We start from the raw sequence: 25349 nt of genomic DNA, 5'->3' as shown, positions 1-25349 counted from the left end.
ACCCACTTTCCACTTGCATATGTGTGGCATACCAAGGCTCCATGCTTCACGAAACATTTGTACAGTGGCATAAGTCTTCTGAAGGAACACGCTTCTATGGTACATATAGAATTAAAATACGTAGAGAAATACATAAATCTTTTTATCATACTTTGTCAACTGGAAAAACGCCTGCCCCCGGTAGCTGAGTTGTCAGTGCTACAGAATGTCAATGCTCAGGGCATGGGTTCGCGGCTGGATTGCAGATTTTCTGTGCTCAGGGACTGGGTGTTGTGTTTCATCCGCATAGACGCACAAGTCGCCGAAGTAGTGTCAGATCGAAATACTTGCACCCCGCGAACAGTCTACCCGACGGGAGGCCCTAGTCACACCTCATTTCAATTGGAAAACCATGGAGATTGTTCATTGCAGGAATAATGCAAATTCAGTCAAAGGTGATAGTTTGATCTCTGTTTGGATATTTCATTGCTTACAACAAAGATTAAAAAGTGTTGAGTTCACACGAGTATTAAGTATTCATTAGTATTGTTTTCTTCTAAATTTATTAACATGCACACTTTAAATAGTCAGTAATGTGCACTGCATAGATGTCCAACAACAATTACATTTTAGTGATGGCATGCCACAGCTTCGTTCAGGCGTGACTTTGGGTCACAATACACTGTATTTACATGATGCGAAACATTCTCAGTGAGGATTGGTGATTAAGATGCATGTTGAGTTCCTCCACCGACATCCTATTGGTAGCACATCCTCATGAAGGAAGTGGCTTTATTTCTTTCCCGATGTAAGTATACACTTAAACATATGGCAATGCTGTTCACTTATCCTAATATTCCCTTAGCACCCCTCCAGGAATCAGGGTTAAATACGATGTGCTAATTCGCCATCTCAACACGCAATTGGTCACTGTTTATCAGCTGCAGACACTAGTTTGTCTTTTACTGTAACAGAACTCTAGGTACTTTCTTACATAATTTCTTATTTACTTTGTGTGCTTTTATATTTTTACTTTTTCGTGTCCAAACCATTTTAGTTACTAATGTCCTTCTCGTAACTAGTCACATGTATTTACTCAGTTCTGTTAACACATTTTTCAGTCTTTTATGATATGCTTTAGAAACTGGGTTTAGTTTTCAGACATTATGAAGTTAGTATTTCATGTAAGTATATGTGAAGACGACGCTCATAGTAGCGTCGAAACCTGGTCAATTTTAACTTAATATTTGTGACCGAGGGCTTATTTGTTCTAATATAAAGCAACATATGTGTTGATTATAGATATAAGTTGCATATGAAGCTGTTATTTCACAAACCACCCTTTCGCATGGATTTTCTTGCAGGTTAAAGAATGATATTAAAATTATTCGTGGTTCTCATGCGCCTTAAAAAGGACATAATTTTCATAATCCTTTTGTAGGGCCCCCTAAAAAGGCCATATTTTAAAGAGTAAGGCCCTAAAAATTGTATAATGGTTTTTTTAAGCTTGATTACATTTTCTCTCAGTATGTTTATGGAAATAAAAATTCATGTATGAGACAATAGCCAGGAAGGAAAGCAAAACGTTACAACCCATATATAATTTGGCTACAGAATGTAGGTAGGTGGATCTGTGTGGGGAAACTGAACCCACGGATGGACGCAGTGAAACATCCTATGGATGGGCAGGGGCGAATCTAGAGGTCGGTCAAATGGGGGAGGGGGGGCGGCTAATGGCGGCAGGGGCGAGGAGGTTTGGGGGGAATGGAATATCGCTTAACAAACGGAGAGTGTGGATCCTCCGTCGATAAATTGGTAAAATTTTGTGTTGCTTAAAGTAGATTTTGATAACTGTTTTGGAGTTCAGAGTAAAAACGCGTATACAGAATGTGTGTGCCTGGGAAAATAATACGATTTGATCCAGATGTCCGGTGATTTCGAAGTTTTTGCCTGGGTCAGCAATTTAAGTGTTAGTAGGCATACCTGGCCTATTTCGCTTTCTTGTCTATAATGAGTGGTACTTGTACATTAATATGCATCCAATGTATTTTAATAAATAATAAGACGCCCATTTTATGTTAAATGATATTTATTGGTTTAGTAAGCTATTTGCCGCTCTTATTCTTTTGTTAAAATGTGTTTGAAATTCCTTGCAACCTATATTGCTATATAATTATTAAAAAAAAGTGACCCAATCTGTTGAAGTCATATATTCGCTGATTTCTGAAGTAATTTTATCCAGTGTAATCTGATACCCCATTCGAGGGGGGGGGGGGGGAGTCTGTAGCCGCCATAGCCCCACCCCCTTTCCCCACTGCCCCTGGCTATGGGATATTGAACTCGGGGTTGTAACAAGGATTTACACCCACGTTATATAGATGGTGTGCGTAAGATGTGGTATCGGACTTCTTGTAGCCAAACGTGAATTTAAATTATGGCTGTTCTAATTCAACGATCCCAAACAGCTACTACAGTTAGATCGCTGAGCTTGGCAAATGGCTACAATGGGAAACAAAGGACAGACGACATTAAAAATCGACGAAACACGCTGACATTACACGAAGAAGAAACCGCCTTCCTTCCGTAATCATCACGACAATTTATCTTGCGAAATGATCCATGGAAAAACGGCAAATTGCTGAAATCCATGATGTATGCATTCCTTCTGCCCATTCACCGTGTCTGTATTTTTTTTTTTTTTTTTTTTTTTTTTTTTTTTTTGTATCACTTCTGCTGCGAGATTTGGACTAGTAAGGACGGCACATGTCTTCATCGATATTCAACAAAATTTCTGTGTGATGGGAAGAATAAATGTTGTACTGAATCAAGCATTGCCTTTCCATTCAGTCCTTTTCGACAACCCTGTAAGCTAGCGCTTATTTACTTCTTTAATGCAGATATTTTTGAGTGCTAGAGCCTATTAGTGAAAATTTAAAAATTCCACAATGGGCAAATGTAATTTTAATACTCTTTGTGGTCAATAATGAGGAGCGTTGAGTAGATACACCACTCAGCCCTGGCATCACTTGCATAACAGATCAAAGACGCCACAATGATAAGTGCCTATTCTTCATCGGCAGTAGCTGCCACATAGTACGCTAGAGGCGCTGCGGCTTTTACGGCCACTACAGCCAAGAAAGAATAGGCGTTAACACCCATGGCGTCTTCGATCTCCATCTGTATGCCTATGCCATCAGGATAGAATCTCCTGTACCCAGCTTTCCTCTATGAACCGTTTTTGGTTCAAGAATTAGATTACGCCCTGTTCAGTCATTTCTTGGATGTTTCCACCCTTAAGTGCCCACAATGGGTAAAAGTGTTTTTAATCGTCTGAATTCAGGAATTTGATTACACCATTTGATGATAAATTCAATGCAAACTGCATCGTGTGCAACAAACATTTTGTGCTTGGAGAGATGGGAGAATTGTCCTTAAAATTATACTACACGAATATGTAATAAAAAATGGGGGTTCCCATTTAAAAAACGCAGTTTATATCCGTTTGACCTATGACAGCGCCATGCAGCGGGCCAACCATAGCGCCATCTGGTTTCCCCCTTCAAGCTAAACAAGTTTCATTCTTTGTAGTTTTTTCGTTCGACGCTTATTTCGTGAGATATTTGGCCCGGTCACGATCAATGGACCACCCTGTATATCAGTAATGAGTACATTTTCCATCTTTTTTCCTTACGCATTTTTTTTTCTTATGGTGAATAATGTTCTACAGCAAAATAAGTTTGTTATAAAATTATTATTATAGAACAACCTCTCAAATCAGGAGTTGCTTGCTGCTCGCCGATTATGGACTTAATATAAATACGTATTAGAAAGAGAGATCCCTTCAATTTGAGACCATAAACTTCGTATGTATTTCTGCAGGCAATCGTGGTATCGATATATCCCGCTCGCGGCATAGCGAGTCGATTGTTTGGTGCTATCTTGCTTACATTCACTATGTTTAGATGCGACACATCTTCCGAAAAAGGAAAACCGAATTTCGGAAACAATTTTTCGCTGTCGTGTTTACATGTTAAAGTTGCTAGCCCAGTTAAATATGGCGTCTGGAAAACAGCTGATCCAGTTGCTTATACAGTCAATGTAATGTTTATTTCTCTTCACTTAAATATTACAGCTAGACAGCTTCATGTGCAATCTAATATTTTGGTGTTAAAAATATATCGGATCAACCACTTGTCTATAGTGTAAAACATTAAGATTGTCGCGTTTCGGAAGTCAAGCTTCCATCATCAGAGTAATAAAAAGTAAAAGAACCTGTTAAAACTCGCTAAAATGGAACATGCACCAAGCACAATAAAATTGATAATAAAATTAAAACATCATGGCTACTTCCCTTGCTGCAGCCGTGTCTTCCAAGGTGCATCTCCACATAGTAGTCAAAATATAAAAAACTCTAAAATGGTGTCGCCTATGGTGTTCAACATCTAACCACATGGCTCTCTCCTCTATCATCATAAACCGCCTGTGCATCATCGTTGATACCACACACCACGTAGCCAAACACGAAGTAACACACCAAGCGTGGTGGCGCAGTGGTTAACACACTGGACTCGCATTCGGGAGGACAGCGGTTCAATACCGTCTCCAACCATCCTGATTTAGGTTTTCCGTGATTTCCCTAAATCTTTCAGGCAAATGACGGGATGGTTCCTTTGAAAGGGCACGGCCGATTTCCTTCCCAATCCTTCCCTAACCCGAGCTTGCACTCCGTCTCTAATGACCTTGTTGTCGATGAGACGTTAAACGCTAACCACCACCGCGAAATAACATCTTGTTCCCTTGTTGCCTGTGCGCTCCACTGGACAGGGGTTGGCAAACAGGGCTGCACACATTGATTCCATTATTTTGCGAATGGGTCTGTAGGCTGTGCTATGTTTTATTTGGACAGTTTGCGAGTACTGAGTGCGTCTACACATCCCTGTGCAGCATTAATTAGGAGGAGTCTGCAAGTGTGTAATGAAATTATTTGGGAAAATTAGGAATTCTATGCATGTCTGGAGAGCATTATTTAGAAGTAGTTTACAGGTCTGTGGGCCATGTGAGATGGCCCCAAGTATGTCTTTTGTATGAGTGTGATAAATAAAATGTTCAAAAATAAATACAGTGCACTCCTTCATTACTCTCCCCAGCATCCCAGCGCATCCTGAGTCATTTTCACGCTATTTTCCCCTACAGACCACCATCTGGGGTTCTATGACATACACTCCTGGAAATGGAAAAAAGAACACATTGACACCGGTGTGTCAGACCCACCATACTTGCTCCGGACACTGCGAGAGGGTTGTACAAGCAATGATCACACGCACGGCACAGTGGACACACCAGGAACCGCGGTGTTGGCCGTCGAATGGCGCTAGCTGCGCAGCATTTGCGCACCGCCGCCGTCAGTGTCAGCCAGTTTGCCGTGGCATACGTAGCTCCATCGCAGTCTTTAACACTGGTAGCATGCCGCGACAGCGTGGACGTGAACCGTATGTTCAGTTGACGGACTTTGGGCGAGGGCGTATAGTGGGCATGCGGGAGGCCGGGTGGACGTACCGCCGAATTGCTCAACACGTGGGGCGTGAGGTCTCCACAGTACATCGATGTTGTCGCCAGTGGTCGGCGGAAGGTGCACGTGCCCGTCGACCTGGGACCGGACCGCAGCGACGCACGGATGCACGCCAAGACCGTATGATCCTACGCAGTGCCGTAGGGGACCGCACCGCCACTTCCCAGCAAATTAGGGACACTGTTGCTCCTGGGGTATCGGCGAGGAACATTCGCAACCGTCTCCATGAAGCTGGGCTACGGTCCCGCACACCGTTAGGCCGTCTTCCGCTCACGCCCCAACATCGTGCAGCCCGCCTCCAGTGGTGTCGCGACAGGCGTGAATGGAGGGACGAATGGAGACGTGTCGTCTTCAGCGATGAGAGTCGCTTCTGCCTTGGTGCCAATGAAGGTCGTATGCGTGTTTGGCGCCGTGCAGGTGAGCGCTACAATCAGGACTGCATACGACCGAGGCACACAGGGCCAACACCCAGCATCATGGTGTGGGGAGCGATTTCCTACACTGGCCGTACACCTCTGGTGATCGTCGAGGGGACACTGAATGGTGCACGGTACATCCAAACCGTCATCGAACCCATCGTTCTACCATTCCTAGACCGGCAAGGGAACTTGCTGTTCCAACAGGACAATGCACGTCCGCATGTATCCCGTGTCACCCAACGTGCTCTAGAAGGTGTAAGTCAACTACCCTGGCCAGCAAGATCTCCCATTGAGCATGTTTGGGACTGGATGAAGCGTCGTCTCACGCGGTCTGCACGTCCAGCACGAACGCTGGTCCAACTGAGGCGCCAGGTGGAAATGGCATGGCAAGCCGTTCCACAGGACTACATCCAGCATCTCTACGATCGTCTCCATGGGAGAATAGCAGCCTGCATTGGTGCGAAAGGTGGATATACACTGTACTAGTGGCGACATTGTGCATGCTCTGTTGCCTGTGTCTATGTGCCTGTGGTTCTGTCGGTGTGATCATGTGATGTATCTGACCCCAGGAATGTGTGAAAAAATTTCCCCTTTCTGGGACCATGAATTCACGGTGTTCTTATTTCAATTTCCAGGAGTGTAGAATAACGTGACTAATGCAGTAGCCGATAGGAGTGCAGCATTCTAGGGGTAGGGGGTTGCTATGTCATGAATGAATGAACATTGCACTCATAGTGATAAACTTTGAAAATTGTAATTTGCTCATTTAATATCATAAAAATTGAAATGGAATTAAGTACTAAGGTAATTCATAACTTAGATGCAAGATGTGGGTGTCATATGTGTTCACTTACATTCGTTACGTTATTTGCAGAAGACTTCCTGCGGTGTGAGTATGAACGTGCTGGCTGGAGGCTGTGACGTCATCAGTTGCACGCTCACTGGCCGTACATGCGCCGCGTATCCTGTTATAAACGCGTGAGAGAAAAAGCAGCCAATCTTGGATTGCATAATGGGATTGTGCAATGGCTGTGTCCTAGAGCACATGGTGAACAAAATGTATGCAGCCATATTGAATAACGGTACTTGTGTCATCACCTGACGTCATGGTAGCACTCTCTGGTAGCGACAATATGAACTAAGCCAGTTGGGGTCTGGACCTCTTGCTGGACACACTGGGTGCCGCCATCTTGGATAATGGTACTTGCGTTATCACCTGATGACAGGAGAGCGCCCTCTGCTGGTGGCGATCTGAACTAAATTAGTTGGAGTCCAGACACAGTGGCGAACACATCTACTTGAATTTGGTTAAATAATAAATACAAGTACATTTTTCCTATGATTACTTAGGAGGAGGTTGGGTTAGTAGAAGTGTCCTTTCTGTCGTGCCAGCAGCGAAACCCTAAGTGACCTATCTTCCCACAAAAATTCAAACTTAGTGTCAGTTTGTAGGATGAAATGGCGGTCAGGTGACTTAGGTTAGTGGAGGTAGGCCAAGTGAGCTATCTTACCGCGATTTCCTTTCCTTAGTAGATAACCGAGGTGTGATGCATTATCCTGTTGGAATTCAAACTTGGCGCCAGTTCGTAGGAGGAAGAGGTGGTCAGCTGACTTAGGTTAGTGGAGGAAGGCCAAGTGAGCTATCTTCCCACGATTTCCTTTGCTTAGTAGAGATAACGGAGGTGTGATGCATTATCCTTTTGGAATTTGAACTTCACACTATTTTTCTGCAGCAGGGGGGCATGGCACTTTCCCACCAAAATTCAAACTTGCCGCCATCTTGAATGTCGTCATAGCCGCCATCTTGGATGACATGCGCTTGCCAAGTCTACACAATGCAATTTGGATGACGTCATGGCTGCCATCTTGGATACATCTGGCAACAATGCAGAGTGACCTGATGCCCCCTTGTCCCAATACTAATTGACTGGTAAATCCATTTCGCAGTCCCTTGACTGACGGTGCCAATTACGTGTGTTTAGGGATTCCAACGGTACATTTGTTTTGTCCCATCTGTCTTTGTGCCACTCACCTTTTTGACAACGATACTTTTGAACCGGTACCGAACACATGCAGCTTCTTTAAGTTTGGGAAGAACTTCCACGAAAAGATAAATCTACAAGTACTTCCAGCAAGCTGCAAGTAGAACAAATTTTCTCTCTGCAGCGGAGTCTACACTGATTTGGAAGTTACTTACGACTTAAAACTGTGTGTCTGGCCGAGACTCGAAGCTGGGAACCCCCTCAGGCACACGGTTTTAATTTGTCATGAAGTTTAAGGGAAGAATATGTTTACACTAACTTGCGAACTTCTTGAATGTGACGAAACTAGCGGACGTAGATTGGGAGGGGGGTTGGGGTGTAGAGATGATCGTTCATAATATTCCTCCCTATTATTCTGTGGTTGTACAGATAGTGCGTCATGCCACAGCAGGAAGTTCGATAGAATGCCTAATAAATAAGATTTCAGGGTTACGATGTTAGATTGGTTGGAAGACGGGCAAAGAAGCTGCAACAACTCAATGAGTAAAGCTTAACTGTTATCTGCAATAAAGGAAAACAAACCAACCGTGAAAGTGTACGTTGGGGATAAAATCGCTGTGAGCAGAGGCCCCAAAGTTACTGCCCTACAACTGAGTTATAAATCCGATAGAACTGGCATAGGCCAAAATACAACACAATATTAGGGAGAACAATGTCGCTGGTGAAATGTCGAAGGAGAAAGACTGCAGAATCTGGTTGATGTTGCTTTCTTTTCAGTTACTGCACAACACTGGCCAGGTTAGTGCAGCAATGTGCAGCAGCTGGAGCAAGAGTACTGGACACGAGATGGAATAATGGAAATGACAATTTTTGTATCTCGTCTGGAAGGCGGCGCGTTGGTAGGAGCGGGAAAAGGTAATAGACGTCGGTACTGCAAATACAGTTAAAGCACCTTTACTAGTGCATAAACATATGCAAACATATTACATAACTTTATGTGATGACGGGTAGGTCCGACGATGTCGCCCCATCGTAACTGATGCAAAGTCTCAATAGCAAACCAGGTTGAAGTGATATTTCCCGGCCATCTGCTCTTGATCAAATGGGCAGAATCAGAAGCGGAGCACTTAGATCTCTCCCGCTCCGGCTAGAGTGCACTGTCGTCGGTCTCTGTCGTAATGCCAACCTTAGAACTTGTATTTCCGCCGTGGCATCGTTGCTATCGATACCACAACCATCGATGAAGTTATTATCAATACCATGCCCTCAAAGCGATGATGATCATGATTATGATCATGAATGCAATGTCTAAACAAATTCCAAAATTCAGTTTTTTTTTTACTTTCTGCCAATAGTTTCGAAATTCGTACGTTCATCAATATTCATTTTTATTGTATTCGATACATAAATAATACGAAAGTTATAGGTAAAACTCTCGAACATGAATATGTCATCAGATTAGGTGATATCTGACCCGACGGAAGTGTCACTGAAGCGGGCAATGCTCCTGCGATTTCATGTTACGCGTAGAAAGCGGGTAGTAGTGCCAACAGTGCTACAAGAAGCCGATGCTGCCTTCCGCTCACCGCGCCACTCCCCTCGACAGCTCGTATTTGCCACAGTCGCAGTGACAATCGTAAACTTATCGTGGACGAATATTAGAAGCGGATTCCCAGAATAGATACTGAATTGTTTACATGACCGCCCAAATGCGGTACTGCGAAATCAGTTTACGAAATCCGATTTGGGGAGCCTCATGTGAACAGGATGATTCGCCCGTAAGTGACAACGTTCTTGCAACTTTTGACAAAAAAAAGGAAGCAAGGGAAATCATCCTCGTTGTTTTCATTTAAAATGCCGATCTGTCTAGTTTCTGGTTCGTGTAAGGTACAGTATTCATATTCTGGAGCTCGTTCTTTGCTCCGGTCATCCTATTTAAAAAAATCTGAATATTTAAAGACGTCATTTATACTCTTTCTGGAAGATGCTAGTTTCTTTTCCACAGTTTTCTGACAGAAAGACCTGATAGAAATATATTTTTCTGATTTTGACATTGTTGTTGTCAATGCGAGAATGTAAAAAAACTTTCAAACAATCGATGTGCACCACTGCAAGCAGAAGATCTCGAACATTCACGTTAAGAGATACCATGAAAACTGTTTTAATTTTGGTATACGAGCAATTTTCTTTCTCAAAACCTTTAAACTGCCATGACTTTATGGCTAGATGTAAAGTTCATTTGCTTTAAATCTTTATAATGCTGGATCCGCGCCTGCATGTATCGTCACGAAAATTCGCGCAGTCATACAGTACACGCAAATGTAACCAGCCACTACCGGCTATTGTCGCGAATATTCGAGCTGCGTATCACCCATCGCCATGCTGGCGATAAATTAGTGGCTTAGCATGCTAAATAGTATGCTGCGTGGACGGATTAGCATTGCACATTTCGGCTGTTGTTTTCGGACTGATTACACGTTCTGACTAAATGAAAAGGGGTTATTGTACTACATTCATATACGCATGAAATAATTTTTATCACACTTGTAGATGTAAGGAAACGCCACAAAAGTCTGGAAATTGTATTGCGACCGTCTTGGATAATTTCAGGGTAAAATTACGAAGCCGTTAATGTGGTCATCGTATTAGCGCGCTTTTTAGCAAGCAAAATATGCAAAGCTTCGGCACGCATTGCTTCGTCACGATTGTTTTGTCCATGGGTATGCGTTAAGGGTACCGATGCCACACTTATTAACTTGCTACGCGTAAAATTATGTCTCAAAATAAGCAGTTTCGTGAGTACTTTCGATTCATTGGGTGTATGTGAACGGCTTTAACTGCATCCCTAGCATATGAAACAGGAAACTGCGACGTAAAAATTTATGTTTGATGTGGGGCCATAAATATCGTTGCATTAATTCAGGGACAGTACGAAATGTAATTCATTAAATCTGCACCACTGACAGAGGACATTGTAGTATTTGCGGTACGTGGTCGTCGGCATGATTCCGGATTTGAGAAGTTGTACTGTACTATAGAAATTTGATGAAATTATCGGGCTGTATGATATTTCAAGAAGGGCCCAGATTTACCTTTCGTTCCATGCACTGTGTTGTCAACTTCTGCCAATGTTAAAATGCTTCTTGCAGTTCTTTCATGTTTCTACACATGCTAATGTGTGGCTTTCTCGGAACAGTCTACATCTATCTTCAAGTGTCTGCCAGAAAAAAGAACACATTGATACCGGGTGTCAGACCCACCATACTTGCTCCGGACACTGCGAGAGGGCTGTACAAGCAATGATCATACGCACGGCACAGCGGACACACCAGGAACCGCGGTGTCGGCCGTCGAATGGCGCTAGCTGTGCAGCATTTGTGCACCGCCGCCGTCAGTGTCAGCCAGTTTGCCGTGGCATACGGAGCTCCATCGCAGTCTTTAACACTTGTAGCATGCCGCGACAGCGTGGACGTGAACCGTATGTGCAGTTGACGGACTTTGGGCGAGGGCGTATAGTAGGCATGCGGGAGGCCGTGTGGACGTACCGCCGAATAGCTCAACACGTGGGGCGTGAGGTCTCCACAGTACATCGATGTTGTCGCCAGTGGTCGGCGGAAGGTGCACGTGCCCGTCGACCTGGGACCGGACCGCAGCGACGCACGGATGCACGCCAAGACCGTAGGATCCTACGCAGTGCCGTAGGGGACCGCACCGCCACTTCCCAGCAAATTAGGGACACTGTTGCTCCTGGGGTATCGGCGAGGAACATTCGCAACCGTCTCCATGAAGCTGGGCTACGGTCCCGCACACCGTTAGGCCGTCTTCCGCTCACGCCCCAACATCGTGCAGCCCGCCTCCAGTGGTGTCGCGACAGGCGTGAATGGAGGGACGAATGGAGACGTGTCGTCTTCAGCGATGAGAGTCGCTTCTGCCTTGGTGCCAATGAAGGTCGTATGCGTGTTTGGCGCCGTGCAGGTGAGCGCTACAATCAGGACTGCATACGACCGAGGCACACAGGGCCAACACCCAGCATCATGGTGTGGGGAGCGATCTCCTACACTGGCCGTACACCTCTGGTGATCGTCGAGGGGACACTGAATGGTGCACGGTACATCCAAACCGTCATCGAACCCATCTTTCTACCATTCCTAGACAGGCAAGGGAACTTGCTGTTCCAACAGGACAATGGACGTCCGCATGTATCCCGTGTCACCCAACGTGCTCTAGAAGTTGTAAGTCAACTACCCTGGCCAGCAAGATCTCCCATTGAGCATGTTTGGGACTGGATGAAGTGTCGTCTCACGCGGTCTGCACGTCCAGCACGAACGCTGGTCCAACTGAGGCGCCAGGTGGAAATGGCACGGCAAGCCGTTCCATAGGACTACATCCAGCATCTCTACGATCATCTCCATGGGAGAATAGGAGCCTGCATTGCTGCGAAAGGTGGATATACACTGTACTAGTGCCGACATTGTGCATGCTCTGTTGCCTGTGTCTATGTGCCTGTGGTTCTGTCAGTGTGATCATGTGATGTATCTGACCCCAGGAATGTGTCAATAAAGTTTCCCCTTCCTGGGACAATGAATTCACGGTGTTCTTATTTCAATTTCCAGGAGTGTACGTTCGATATCCCCCATTAGTCCAATTTGGTATGGGTTCCACACACTTGAGTAATATTCTATAATGGGTTGCACGACTGTTTGTAAGCTATATCCTTTGTAAATTGATTGCGTCTCCCCAGTATTCTACCAAAAAACAAAGTCTTCCACCTGCTTTACCCATGACTGAGCCTATGTGAACATTCCATTTAATGTCCCTACAAAACGTTACATCCATGTATTTGTATGAGTTGACCTATTCCAAATGTGATTCATTGATATTATAGTCACAGGATACTGCGTTTTTTCGTATTGTGAAATGCACAATTTCAGCTTTCTGAATATTGAAGCAAGTTACCAATCTGTGCATCACTTTGCAATTTTATCAAGATCTGTCTGAATATTTATGGAGCTTCTTTCAGACAGTGCTTCATTACAGATACTGCATCATATGCAGAAGTCTAAGGTTACTGGTAATATAGTCTGCAAGGTCATTAACATACAAGTTACTTTTGAAACAGTATAATGAACTTTTGTAATCATTTGAAATTTTACGAAGTACCCCACCACCATTAATTAATTCTGAAAAACCAAAACTTTTGGTACAACATAAATTAAACTTCCAAGCCACATATATGCCTTTGTAATCAATCTGTTTTCAAGTCACACATAGATTGTGCTGTCGGAGAATTTTTGACTTACCTAATTAAAGGATTTAAATAACCATTAATGATCTACTTATTTAATTTTCTTATATTTGTTTTATGTTGTAGAATTTTGGAACACGTATTATGTTCAAGCATAATGACTTTTCTGTAGACTAGAAATCTACTCTGTAGGAATCAGCATGGGTTTCGAAAAAGACGATCGTGTGAAACCCAGCTCGCGCTATTCGTCCATGAGACTCAGAGGGCCATAGACACGGGTTCCCAGATAAATGCCGTGTTTCTTGACTTCCGCAAGGCGTTCGATACAGTTCCCCACATTCGTTTAATGAATAAAGTAAGAGCATATGAACTATCAGACCAATTGTGTGATTGGATTGAAGAGTTCCTAGATAACAGAATGGAGCATGTCATTCTCAATGAAGAGAAGTCTTCCGAAGTAAGAGTGATTTGAGGTGTGCCACAGGGGAGTGTCGTAGGACCGTTGCTATTCACAATATACATAAATGACCTTGTGGATGACATCGGAAGTGCACTGACGCTTTTTGCGGATGATGCTGTGGTATATCGAGAGTTTGTAACAATGGAAAATTGTACTGAAATGCAGGAGGATCTGCAGCGAATTGACGCATGGTGCAGGGAATGGCAATTGAATCTCAATGTAGACAAGTATAATGTGCAGCGAATACATAGAAAGAAAGATCCCTTATCATTTAGCTATAATATAGCAGGTCAGCAACTGGAAGCAGTTAATTCCATAAATTATCTGGGAGTACGCATTAGGAGTGATTTGAAATGGAATGATCATATAAAGTTGATCGTCGGTAAAGCAGATGCCAGACTCAGATTCATTGGAAGAATCCTAAGGAAATGCAATCCGAAAACAAAGGAAGTAGGTTACAGTACACTTGTTAGCCCACTGCTTGAATACTGCTCAGCAGTGTGGGATCATTACCAGATAGGGTTGATAGAAGAGAAAGAGAAGATCCAACGGAGAACAGCGCGCATCGTTACAGGATCATTTAGTAATCCGGAAAGGAAGTGGAAGATTCTGCAGGAGAGACGCTCAGTAGCTCGGTACGGGCTTTTGTTGAAGTTTCGATAACATACCTTTCCCGAGGAGTCAAGCAGTATATTGCTCCCTCCTACGTATATCTCGCGAAGAGACCATGAGGATAAAATCAAAGAGAAGAGCCCACACAGAGGCATACCGACAATCCTTCTTTCTACGAACAATACGAGACTGGAATAGAAGGGAGAACCGATAGAGGTACTCAAAATACCCTCCGCCACACACCGTCAGTTGGCTTGCGGAGTATGGATGTAGATGTAGATGTTTTAGATTGTTATTTTACATTTCACATTCACCGTTTTCTTTGTTTTTTTAGTTTACTGTTTCACATGCGTGTATTTTGTTAATTGAACATAGTAAGTAACTTATAATTATGATTTTCTCTGGTTTCTTATTCATGTTGAATAATAATAGAGAACCACATCTTTCTCTGAGCTTGAATCTGTGATCACCATGCCGAGCGTGTTCGGATGCGACTCTATATATATTCTTATTTCTGAGTTGCGCCGTGTGCCGAACTGCGTTGCCAACTAGTCGGCAACCAGTTGCCGATGTAGATAGCCGGTCCGTTGGGTTCCCCTTCAGTCGCTACGTGTGCCGGCGGTCTGACTTCCTTCTAGGCTACGCGAGAAACTAAGCAACCATGTAGCAGTGTGAGGCATGTAACGCTCCCTGCAGGGCTGTGTTTTGTAGCACTTATCGCTTCAGGATCTGTAGGTAACGCGTACTCCAAAATGGGCTATTGTGTTTGAAACAATCATTCGTGGTTAACTGTAAAACACTTTTGTTAGGCGCTTTCAACGAAGCTTTCACTGTAAAGAAAGTAAATTTGACCATCTTTATGTAGTTGAATCTAATGATATGTTTTTCTTTTCTAATCTGTTAATTTAAATCCTATTGTGTTCACCGCACGAGCAATGAATGTTATGCAAAGTAAACATTAAAATGTGTTTGTGTACTCAAACTTTACCGAGGGAATACGTACTAAAGATAAGAATGTTAATAGTGGGAAAAACAAAATCTGGGGAAATTGTTTTGCCCCTTTTGACTTATTAGCCCGGGAACGCCACTGTGTACACATGGATAGCTTGAGCAGCGATTAAGCAGGGAGCAGGGATGTGCCAGACAGCTGGAGGTCTGGTGATTGGGGGAGGGGGGGGGAGGGGTAGGTAGGGGAATCGGGACTGGTTGAGCAGGAACGTCAGAGCGGGGAGAGAGAGCGGTTAAGAACAGTTAGCTAACGTAAAGGGGAAGCATCCGGTGCGGAAGCCTGCAGCTGGGGATAGGTCGTTGCCTGGAAAGCTGTATCAGACACGAGGAGCAGAATTACGTGAGTCATTGCTTGGAGATGCAGCAAACTTAATGGAAACTAGGCAGCAACTTTGCCGATATTGTACAAGAGCAAATTGGAGAACATGGAGAGATAATAAATTGACCAAATACATAGCTATCTGTTTTTTTTTTTTTTTTTTTTTTTTTTTAAATAGAGTGGGTTTAACGGTGTTCTGTGCATAGAGTTTCTGATATGACTATTGTTTCCCAATATTTCTGAGACAGTTACCTCTGAGTACAGTCAGATATTAGCTAATATGTCCCCTTCTCCTACAATCAACATTAGCACCTAACAAAATTACACAATGGAAAAGAATTTTCTTTGAATCCTTTCATATTTAAAATGAAAGTAGCGCTGTTCAGTTTATGTGTTTTATTGAGCCACAGACAAAAAAGGCAGTGAGATAATTGATACTGTGAGTTTCCGACAATCTTTTGTTTATAGAATGATGAAACAATTCTCAGTGCGTCCCAGAGCTACTTACAACACCTCAGAAAAGACAGCAAACTACCCACAGTAGGTTTTACAAAACATGCTTCCTCTGCACCACTCCTTAACGGCAACCACACCCTGCACTCAATTTAAACACAAACAAATTAAAGTATGTGCTCTATACATAGTGCCACTATTAATGAATCACTTGATTGTTGAACTCCTTGTACCTGAGCTGCCATAAATTAGAAGACTTCAGGGTGCTAATGCTTTGTGTCTGACCATTGTTGTTGTGGTCTTCAGTCCTGAGACTGTTTTGATGCAGCTCTCCGTGCTACTCTATCCTGTGCAAGCTTCTTCATCTCCCAGTACCTACTGCAACCTACATCCTTCTCAATCTGCTTAATGTATTCATCTCTTGGTCTCCCTCCACGATTTTTACCCTCCACGCTGCCCTCCAATACTAAATCGGTGATCCCTTGATGTCTCAGAGCATGTCCTACCAACCGATCCCTTCTTCTAGTCAAGTTGTGCCACAAACTTCTCTTCTCCCCAATCCTCTGCAACACCTCCTCATTAGTTACGTGATCTACCCATCTAATCTTCAGCATTCTTCTGTAGCACCACATTTCGAAAGCTTCTATTCTCTTCTTGTCTAAACTATTTATCGTCCACGTTTCACTTCCATACATGGCTACACTCCATACAAATACTTTCAGAAACGACTTCCTGACACTTAAATCTATACTCGATGCTCACAAATTTCTCTTCTTCAGAAACACCATTGCCAGTCTACGTTTTATATCCTCTCTACTTCGACCATCATCAGTTATTTTGCTCCCCAAATAGCAAAACTCCTTTACTACTTTAAGTGTCTCATTTCCTAATCTAATTCCCTCAGCATCACCTGACAGAATTACAATGTCATCGGCGAACCTCAAAGTTTTTATTTCTTCTCTATGGATTTTAATACCTACTCCGAATTTTTTTTTTTTTTTTGTTTCCGTCTCTGCTTGCTCAATACACAGATTGAATAACATCGGGGAGAGGCTACAACCCTGTCTCACTCCCTTCCCAACCACTGATTCCCTTTCATGTTCCTCATCTCTTATAACTGCCATTTGGTTTCTGTACAAATTGTAAATAGCCTTTCGCTCCCTATATTTTACCCCTGCCACCTTCAGAATTTGAAAGAGAGTATTCCAGTCAACATTGTCAAAGCTTCCTCTAAGTCTACAAATGCTAGAAACGTAGGTTTGCCTTTCCTTATTCCAGCTTCTAAGATAGGTCGTAGGGTCAGTATTGCCTCACGTGTTCCAATATTTCTACGGAATCCAAACTGATCTTTCCCTAGGTCGGCTTCTATCAGTTTTTCCATTCGTCTGTATAGAATTCGCGTTAGTATTTTGCAGCCGTGACTTATTAAACTGATAGTTTGGTAATTTTCACATCTGTCAACACCTGCTTTCTTTGGAATTGGAATTATTATATTCTTCTTGAAGTCTGAGGGTATTTCACCTGTCTCATATATCTTGCTCACCAGATGGTAGAGTTTTGTCAGGACTGGCTCTCCCAAGGCCGTCAATAGTTCTAATAGAATGTTGTCCACTCTCGGGGCCTTATTTCGACTCAGGTCTTTCAGTGCTCTGTCAAACTCTTCACACAGTATCATATCTCCCATTTGATCTTCATCTACATCCTCTTCCATTTCCCTAATATTGTCCTCAATTACATCGCCCTTGTATTAACCCTCTATATACTCCATTCACCTTTCTGCTTTCCCTTCTTTGCTTAGAACTGGGTTTCCATTTGAGCTCTTAATATTCATACAAGTGGTTCTCTTTTCTCCAAAGGTCTCTTTAATTTTCCTGTAGGCAGTATCTATCTTACCCCTAGTGAGATAAGCCTCTACATCCTTACATTTATCCTCTAGCCATCCCTGCTTAGCCAGTTTGCACTGCCTGTCGATGTCATTTTTGAGACGTTTGTATTCCTTTTTGCCTGCTTCATTTACTGCATTTTTATATTTTCTCCTTTCATCAATTAAATTCAATATTTCTTCTGTTACCCAAGGATTTCTACTAGCCCTTGTCTTTTTACCTACTTGATCCTCTGCTGCCTTCACTATTTCATCCCTCAATGCTACCCATTCTTCTTCTACTGTATTTCTTTCCCCCATTCCTGTCAATTGTTCTCTTACGCTCTCCCTGAAACTCTGTACAACCTCTGGTTCTTTCAGTTTATCCAGGTCCCATCTCCTTAAATTCCCACCTTTTTCAGTTTCTTCAGTTTCAATCTACAGTTCATAACCAATAGATTGTGGTCAGAGTTCACATCTGCCCCTGAAAATGTCTTACAATTTAAAATCTGGTTCCTAAATCTCTGTCTTACTATTATATAATCTATCTGATACCTTATAGTATCTCCAGGCCTCTTCCATGTATACAACCTTCTTTTATGATTCGCGAACATAGTGTTAGCTATGATTAAATTATGCTCTGTGCAAAATTCTACCAGGCCGCTTCCTCTGTCATTCCTTACTCCCATTCCATATTCACCTACTACGTTTCCTTCTCTTCCTTTTCCTATTATCGAGATGCAGTCACCCACGACTATTAAATTTTCGTCTCCCTTCAGTATCTGAATAATTTCGTTTATCTCATCATACATTTCATCAGTCTTTTCGTCATCTGCGGAGCTAGTTGGCATATAAACTTGTACTACTGTGGTAGGCGTGGGCTTCGTATCTATCTTGGCTACAATCATGCGTTCACTATGCTGTTTGTAGTAGCTTACCCACATTCCTATTTTTAATTCATTATTAAGCCTACTCCTACATTACCCCTATTTGATTTTGTATTTATAACCCTGAATTCACCTGACCAGAAGCCTTGTGCCTCCTGCCACCGAACTTTACTAATTCCCACTATATCTAACTTTAACCTATCCATTTCCCTTTTTAAATTTTCTAACCTACCTGCCCGATTAAGGGACCTGACATTCCCCACTCCGATCCGTAGAACGCCAGCTTTCTTACTGCTGATAACCTACTGATTGCGTTATGGTAAGTTAAAAATATGTAATCACTACTATAATATCCTAATTACCTATCTGTAGCAGTTTAATGTCAGCAGTGGGGTCGTTATTTGGAGGCTTCAGTGTTTCACAAGGCAGCAGAGAGTAAACATCGTTAAAAATGACATTCAATGTAAACCAGAGCATAAAAATACACTTGAATTTGTCTGTGTCGCCCAAAAATCGCGTTGATCAAGAAAAATGTCGCCCAAATGGCGGTGGTTGCATTTCTTTAAAACATTCGCTCAATATTCTATCAACAGTAGACCAAACAGCAAAATATCGCCCAATCTGGTCACCCGGGTGGTACGGAACGATGGGGAGGGAGTTGTGGAGAGCGGAAGGGGGACGTGATGAGAGCACAGTCTACGATTAGTTCGTTTCTAAAAGATTTTTTTTCAACAGGCTGCTTGAATTTGTCCTAAGAAATTGCGCCTTGCATCCCTTACTACCCCTTACGTCCTCTCCCCATCGAGTGTGAGCCGAGCATCTCTGCGGAGACTCCCGGCACTAGAAGACATACGATAAATATATAATCCAAATTCTCCTCATTTAGACTCATGCATTTGTCTGCTGGGACATTCTTTAATGACATATGCATACTACAATGAGGAAATTTGGAAAAGAGTAAGAACGCGAGATCCTTTGCATGTTCGCCACCAAAAATTTTTCTAACTTCCCTGTAGAACAGAGATCTCTTTTTTCCAAAAGCTCTGTAACAATCACGGTGTCCCCAAAAATTAGCGCTCGTCCATCCCTGACCACCTCCTCAGTTCGGATCCAGCCTCAAAGAAGAAATGAATTTTGAGGGAAGGGAGATTGGAGCATGACTGCTTTTTAGTGGTTTTGACAAAATGCAGCACTCCTCAGTAACGATATTAGGTCTCCGCTTGGTGAAAACCCCCGAGATCACTGTCGAATAAAATGATTTATCGTTCTTCATGGATACTTTCAGAATAAATGAAGTATTTGATTCTTATGTAACTCTTCAGGAATAATCGGGTCTATTGCCGGATGTTTGTGTCACTCTGGCACAATATTTCGGCCACGTAACTCGTTGCCTTCTTCAGGTGCTACCTGATTGATTCTTTTCAAGCTCCTCTTTAAAAAATTGGACCTCCCGTTTGAGCAACTCCTTTCTACATCCCTGTAAAACTTAAGGTCATTGTAATAGATATTAAGCATTTAATTAAAAAAGGCGAATTTGAACCTAGTGTTCTCCATTTCCGTAAATGTCTGATTATTGTAGTTTCCATATGCCGATACTGCACTCACAATACTGACTGAAAACTGACAGTGGACCATATAGAGAAATTGTCATAATTTCACTTAGATGTAGGACATAGATAATCCTTATTTTTTATATTAATGTAGATCTGGGTGTGAATAATTCTGATACTAGATTTCTGTTACAATTTCTTCTGTCTGTGTGTTCGGAGTGAAGAATTCTTAGCAAACAGAAAACAGCATATCATTCTTAACGGAGGGAAATCTTCATACGTAAAAGTACCGTAAGGGAGAGTTACAGAAAACTTGCTTTTCACAGTTTATGTGAATAACTTAGTGAATAATACCGGCATTTCCATGTGCTTTTCAGCGGACGATACTATTCTATACAGAAAGGTCGCAACGCTAGAAAATTGTCGCGAAATGCAGGAAGTCCTGCACACGATCGACGCTTGTAGAGGGATTGAAACTTCATTCGACGGTATCAGGTTCCTGGCACTGGCTTGCCTCTCTTTCTATTTTAAATGAAACTTATGTTTTTATCATTTTAAAAAGGAAAAAATCATCGGTTCTAGATTTCAATTAGTTTATCGATGGCTACTGGACCCCGTAGGCTAGTTCTTCACTTTTGCTATCGGGTACCCTGGGAATTGTGTCATGATACGGATTTCGACTCCTTGTTGCGACATCGCCAAAATTTGAAGGTATGGAAATACAGAATATGAATGAAAAAATACTTTGCTATCTTTTTATTTTAGATTTTTAGTTTGTCCACAATACAATTACAAAACTTCATAACATACAAAATTTCGTTTTTTGGATACTGTACGGTAAGAGTTTGAACTGGTTTTCTGAACTACCAGTACGCAAAAGGGCAACATGCAACAGAGTATGCGAAAAACACTCTGAACATAAATCAATTACAGCATATTTCAATATCCGACCTAGAGTCTTCTTTTTGTTACTGCAAACGTAACCTTAGTTCACTTAAACTGAATGGGTGAATCTTTTGGGTTCATAGGTTTAGGAGGTATGAGAGAGGCTTCTCCAGCTGCTGGACCTGTAAGGACAGTAGCTTCGATGACACTATTTCACATAGTTTTAATCTGCGAACGGTTGACATTACTCCAGTTTCTGACGATTCAGATCGGGTAGTAGTATACTAACCTCAAACAATATCGTGTAGGTCCCACGCAAGCACGCGGCAGTGCAGCAACACGACGTGGCATGAACTCGACTAATGTCTGATGTAGTGCTGGAGGGAATTGACACCATGCTGCCCATAAATCCGTAAGAGTACGAGGAGTCGGAGATCTCTTCTGAGCAGCTCGTTGCAAGGCATCCCAGATATGCTCAATAAAGTTCATGTCAGGGGATTTTGGTGGCCATCGGACGTGTTTAAACTCAGAAGAGTGTTCCTAGAGCCACTCTGTGGCAGTTCTGGACGTGTGGGGTGTCGCATTGTCCTGCTGGAATTTCCCAAGTCCGTCGGGGAGCACAATGGATGCAAGTGATCAGACTGGATGTATACGTACGTGTCACCTGTCAGAGACGTATCTAGACGTATCAGGGGTCCCATGTCACTCCAGCTACACAGACCCACACCATTACAGAGCCTTCGCCAGCTTCTACAGTCCCCTGCTGACATGGATTCATGATGTGGTCTCCATACCCATCCGTTCGATACAATTTGAAACGAGACTCGTCTGATTAGGCAATATGTTTCCAGTCATCAACAGTCCAATGTCGGTGCTGAAGGGCCCAGGCGAGGCGTAAAGCTTTTAGTGTCGTGCTGTCATCAAGGGTACATTAGTGGGCCTTCGGCTCCGAAAGCACATATCGATGATGGTTGGTTGCACTTCTGTCATGTTGAACGATTCTCTTCATTCGTCAATGACCCTGTTCTTACAAGATCTTTTCTTGCCGTAGCAATGTCGCAGTTTTGACGTTTTACCGGATTCATGATATTCACGGTACACTCGTGAAATGGTCGTAAGGGAAAATCCCCACTTCATCGCTACCTCGTAGATGCTGTGTCCCTTCGCTCGTGCACCGACTGTAACATGTTCAAACTCACGTAAATCTCGATAACTTGCCATTGTTGCACCAGTAACCGATCTAGTAACTGCGTCAGACACTCGTTGCCTTACATAGTCGTTGCCGACCACAGCGCTGTATTCTACCCGGTTACATATGACTGTAACATGTTCAAACCTGGGGGACTGATGACCTTAGCTGTTTAGTCCCCCTTAAACATCCCAACAACCACCACCACCACCATGTTCAAACTCACGTAAATCTCGATAACTTGCCATTGTTGCACCAGTAACCGATCTAGTAACTGCGTCAGACACTCGTTGCCGACCACAGCGCTGTATTCTACCCGGTTACATATATTCGTATTTGAATACGCATGCCTATACCAGCTTCTTTGGCGCCTCTGTATAATATACAGGTTTTCTGTTAAAACCTATTGCGAGAAAGAAAACAACACAGCACACTGCTGAGTATACAATTTTTGTTTAATAATAAGATTAAACAATAAATGCGGAGTAGAGAAAGAGTTTGTCTAATGGTTCAAATGTCTTGCTATCGCAGTTAAAACCGACTGTGAGAAAGAAAACGAAACCACATATTTTCGCAACACAGCACAACATTTTCTTTCTCGCAGTTGGTTTAAACAACAACGTGTACCATGTTGTTTAAAAAAATATATAGCTAATTGCCGACCGAATGTTTATTCGAGTATCGTGTAAAAATTTGAATTAAATTGGTCTAAAACTCTTCGAATTTTTTGCTACTTCTTTTATATATTAGTCATCATCTCATCATCCTCTCTGTTATGGTACCCATCTCTGTCGCCGTCTTCTTCTGTCTCTTGTACCACGGCACTTACAATTTCCTGCCTTTAAGGGAAGTCTCTCACTCTCCATTCTTTGTAGATGTTCGTTTCATCTTCTTCTGTAATCTCGAATTTTATCATTGAGATTTGCATCTCTTCTGTAATATCTTGATTTCTTAGCCTTTAACACCTCTAAGGAATTTCATTTCTTATGCCTGAATCCGGCTTTCTTGCTTCTTGGTAATCACCCACGTCTCACTTCCATAGAGCAGTGTGGGAACTACAACAGCTATGTAAAATTTAATTTGAGTGTTTTTCCTGGTTTTGTTTTTTGGGTTCCTGATGATTGTTCCACATACCCGACTGGATTTACTAGGCTTAATTTCAATATCTCTGCTGTAGCCGTATGTCATTTCACATCCGAGGTAACTGAAATGGTTTACTTGCTCTAAAATCTTCTGGTCTGTCACTATTTTGGTTCCGATTGGTTCTTTCCCCATGAAGGCCATTCTCTTAGTTTTTTCTTTTAAATTTCCATGTTAAATTTTGTACTAATTTGTTTTAGCAAGTAGATTCCTTTCTGAAGGTCATCTTCCTTATCTGCTAAGATCACTGCATAATCAGCATATAGAAAAATATTTAAAAGAATGTTCGTGCCTAGGTAGATGCCTTTCTGAAATTCTGATTTCCATATATGTGTTATTTAATTACTGTACATGTTAAACTAAGTTGGAGAGATGCAGCAGCCTTGTCATACCCCTTTGTTAGTTGGTACCTCATTAGTTGTTTCACCATTGAGATCTAGAGTGGTATTGGTATAGATCACAAAAAGAAGTCTACTTGTCCGTCTGCTATATTACATAAGCAGTGTATTTTTCTGCTTGTTCTTTTAATATTCGTGCAATTTCTGTATCACGAGATGTCTCTGTAACGTGTAGCGTGCTACATTCGACGTAGATAAGGTCTGTCATTTCATCTCTCGTTGCAGCATGCAGAATCTGTTGATACACTGTACCATAGCCGACTTTACGAATAAGCTATGGCTGTGTGTTTTGGATGGACCTCCTCTCCCAATACATTGACCAGCAACAAATATACTCCAAGTACGTCAGGCCACCGAGCAACAAATAACAGGGTGCACTGTGACCAAAACAGGCAAGTGTGTTTTTTATAATAATTTCCAACCAAAACAGTTCTTTCCAATTAAAAAGTTCTGTTGAATTGAAGATGCGTTTTGATTTACAGTAAGAAATTCAAGAAAGAGGCTTTCGCCACTATAACATTGTAAGGCATATCCATCATTCCACAGAAATTCTTTTCGTTCCATAGCCGTTATTGAACCCTGAAGCGCGGAAGATGGTTTCAGATATTGATGTAATGGAAAGGCACAACATACCAAAATTAGTTCCATACGAAAATGTTCAGATTTGAGTGCTCGTTTTAGTCAAGGTTATCTTTTCGTTTTAAATTCTGAAGTTGAGTTGGTTTTTCCTATTTCAACAGTTTTAGTGCAATGTGAAGTTCACCGCTCAATTTGTCCTTAACAGTTTATAGAGTCGAGGGGCACGAAAGGGAAGCAGTGGTTGAGAAGGGAGTGAGACAGGGCTGTAATCGATCCCTGGTGTTATTCAACGTGCACGTTAAGCAAGCAGTAAAGGAAACAAAAGAAAAATCTGGAGTAGGAGTTAAAATCCAGGGAGAAGAAATAAAAACTTTGAGTTTTGCCGACGACGTTGTAATTCTGTCAGAGACAGCAAAGGACTTGGAAGAGTAGTTGAATGGAATGGACAGTGTCTTGAAAGAAGAATATAAGTTGAACACGAACAAAAACAAACCGAGGATAATGGAATGTAATCTACTTAAATCAAGTGATGCTGAGGGTATTAGATTAGGAAATGAGACACTTAAAGTAGCAAATGAGTTTTGCTATTTGAGCAGCAAAATAACTTACGATGGTCGAAGTAGAGAGGATATAAAATGCATTTTGACGACGACAAGAAAAAATTGTTAACATCGAGTATAGATTTAAGTGCCAGCAAGTCTTTTTTGAAAGTATATGTATGGAGTGCAGCCGTGTATGGAAGTAAAAATGCATGTACGATAAACATTTTAGACACCAATGGAATAGAATCGTTTGAAATGTGGTGCTACAGAAA

This window comes from Schistocerca gregaria, chromosome 2 (genome assembly GCF_023897955.1).
Source record: "Schistocerca gregaria isolate iqSchGreg1 chromosome 2, iqSchGreg1.2, whole genome shotgun sequence".
In the NCBI taxonomy this organism is placed as follows: Eukaryota; Metazoa; Arthropoda; class Insecta; order Orthoptera; family Acrididae; genus Schistocerca; species Schistocerca gregaria.
This window is presented reverse-complemented; position numbering follows the sequence as displayed.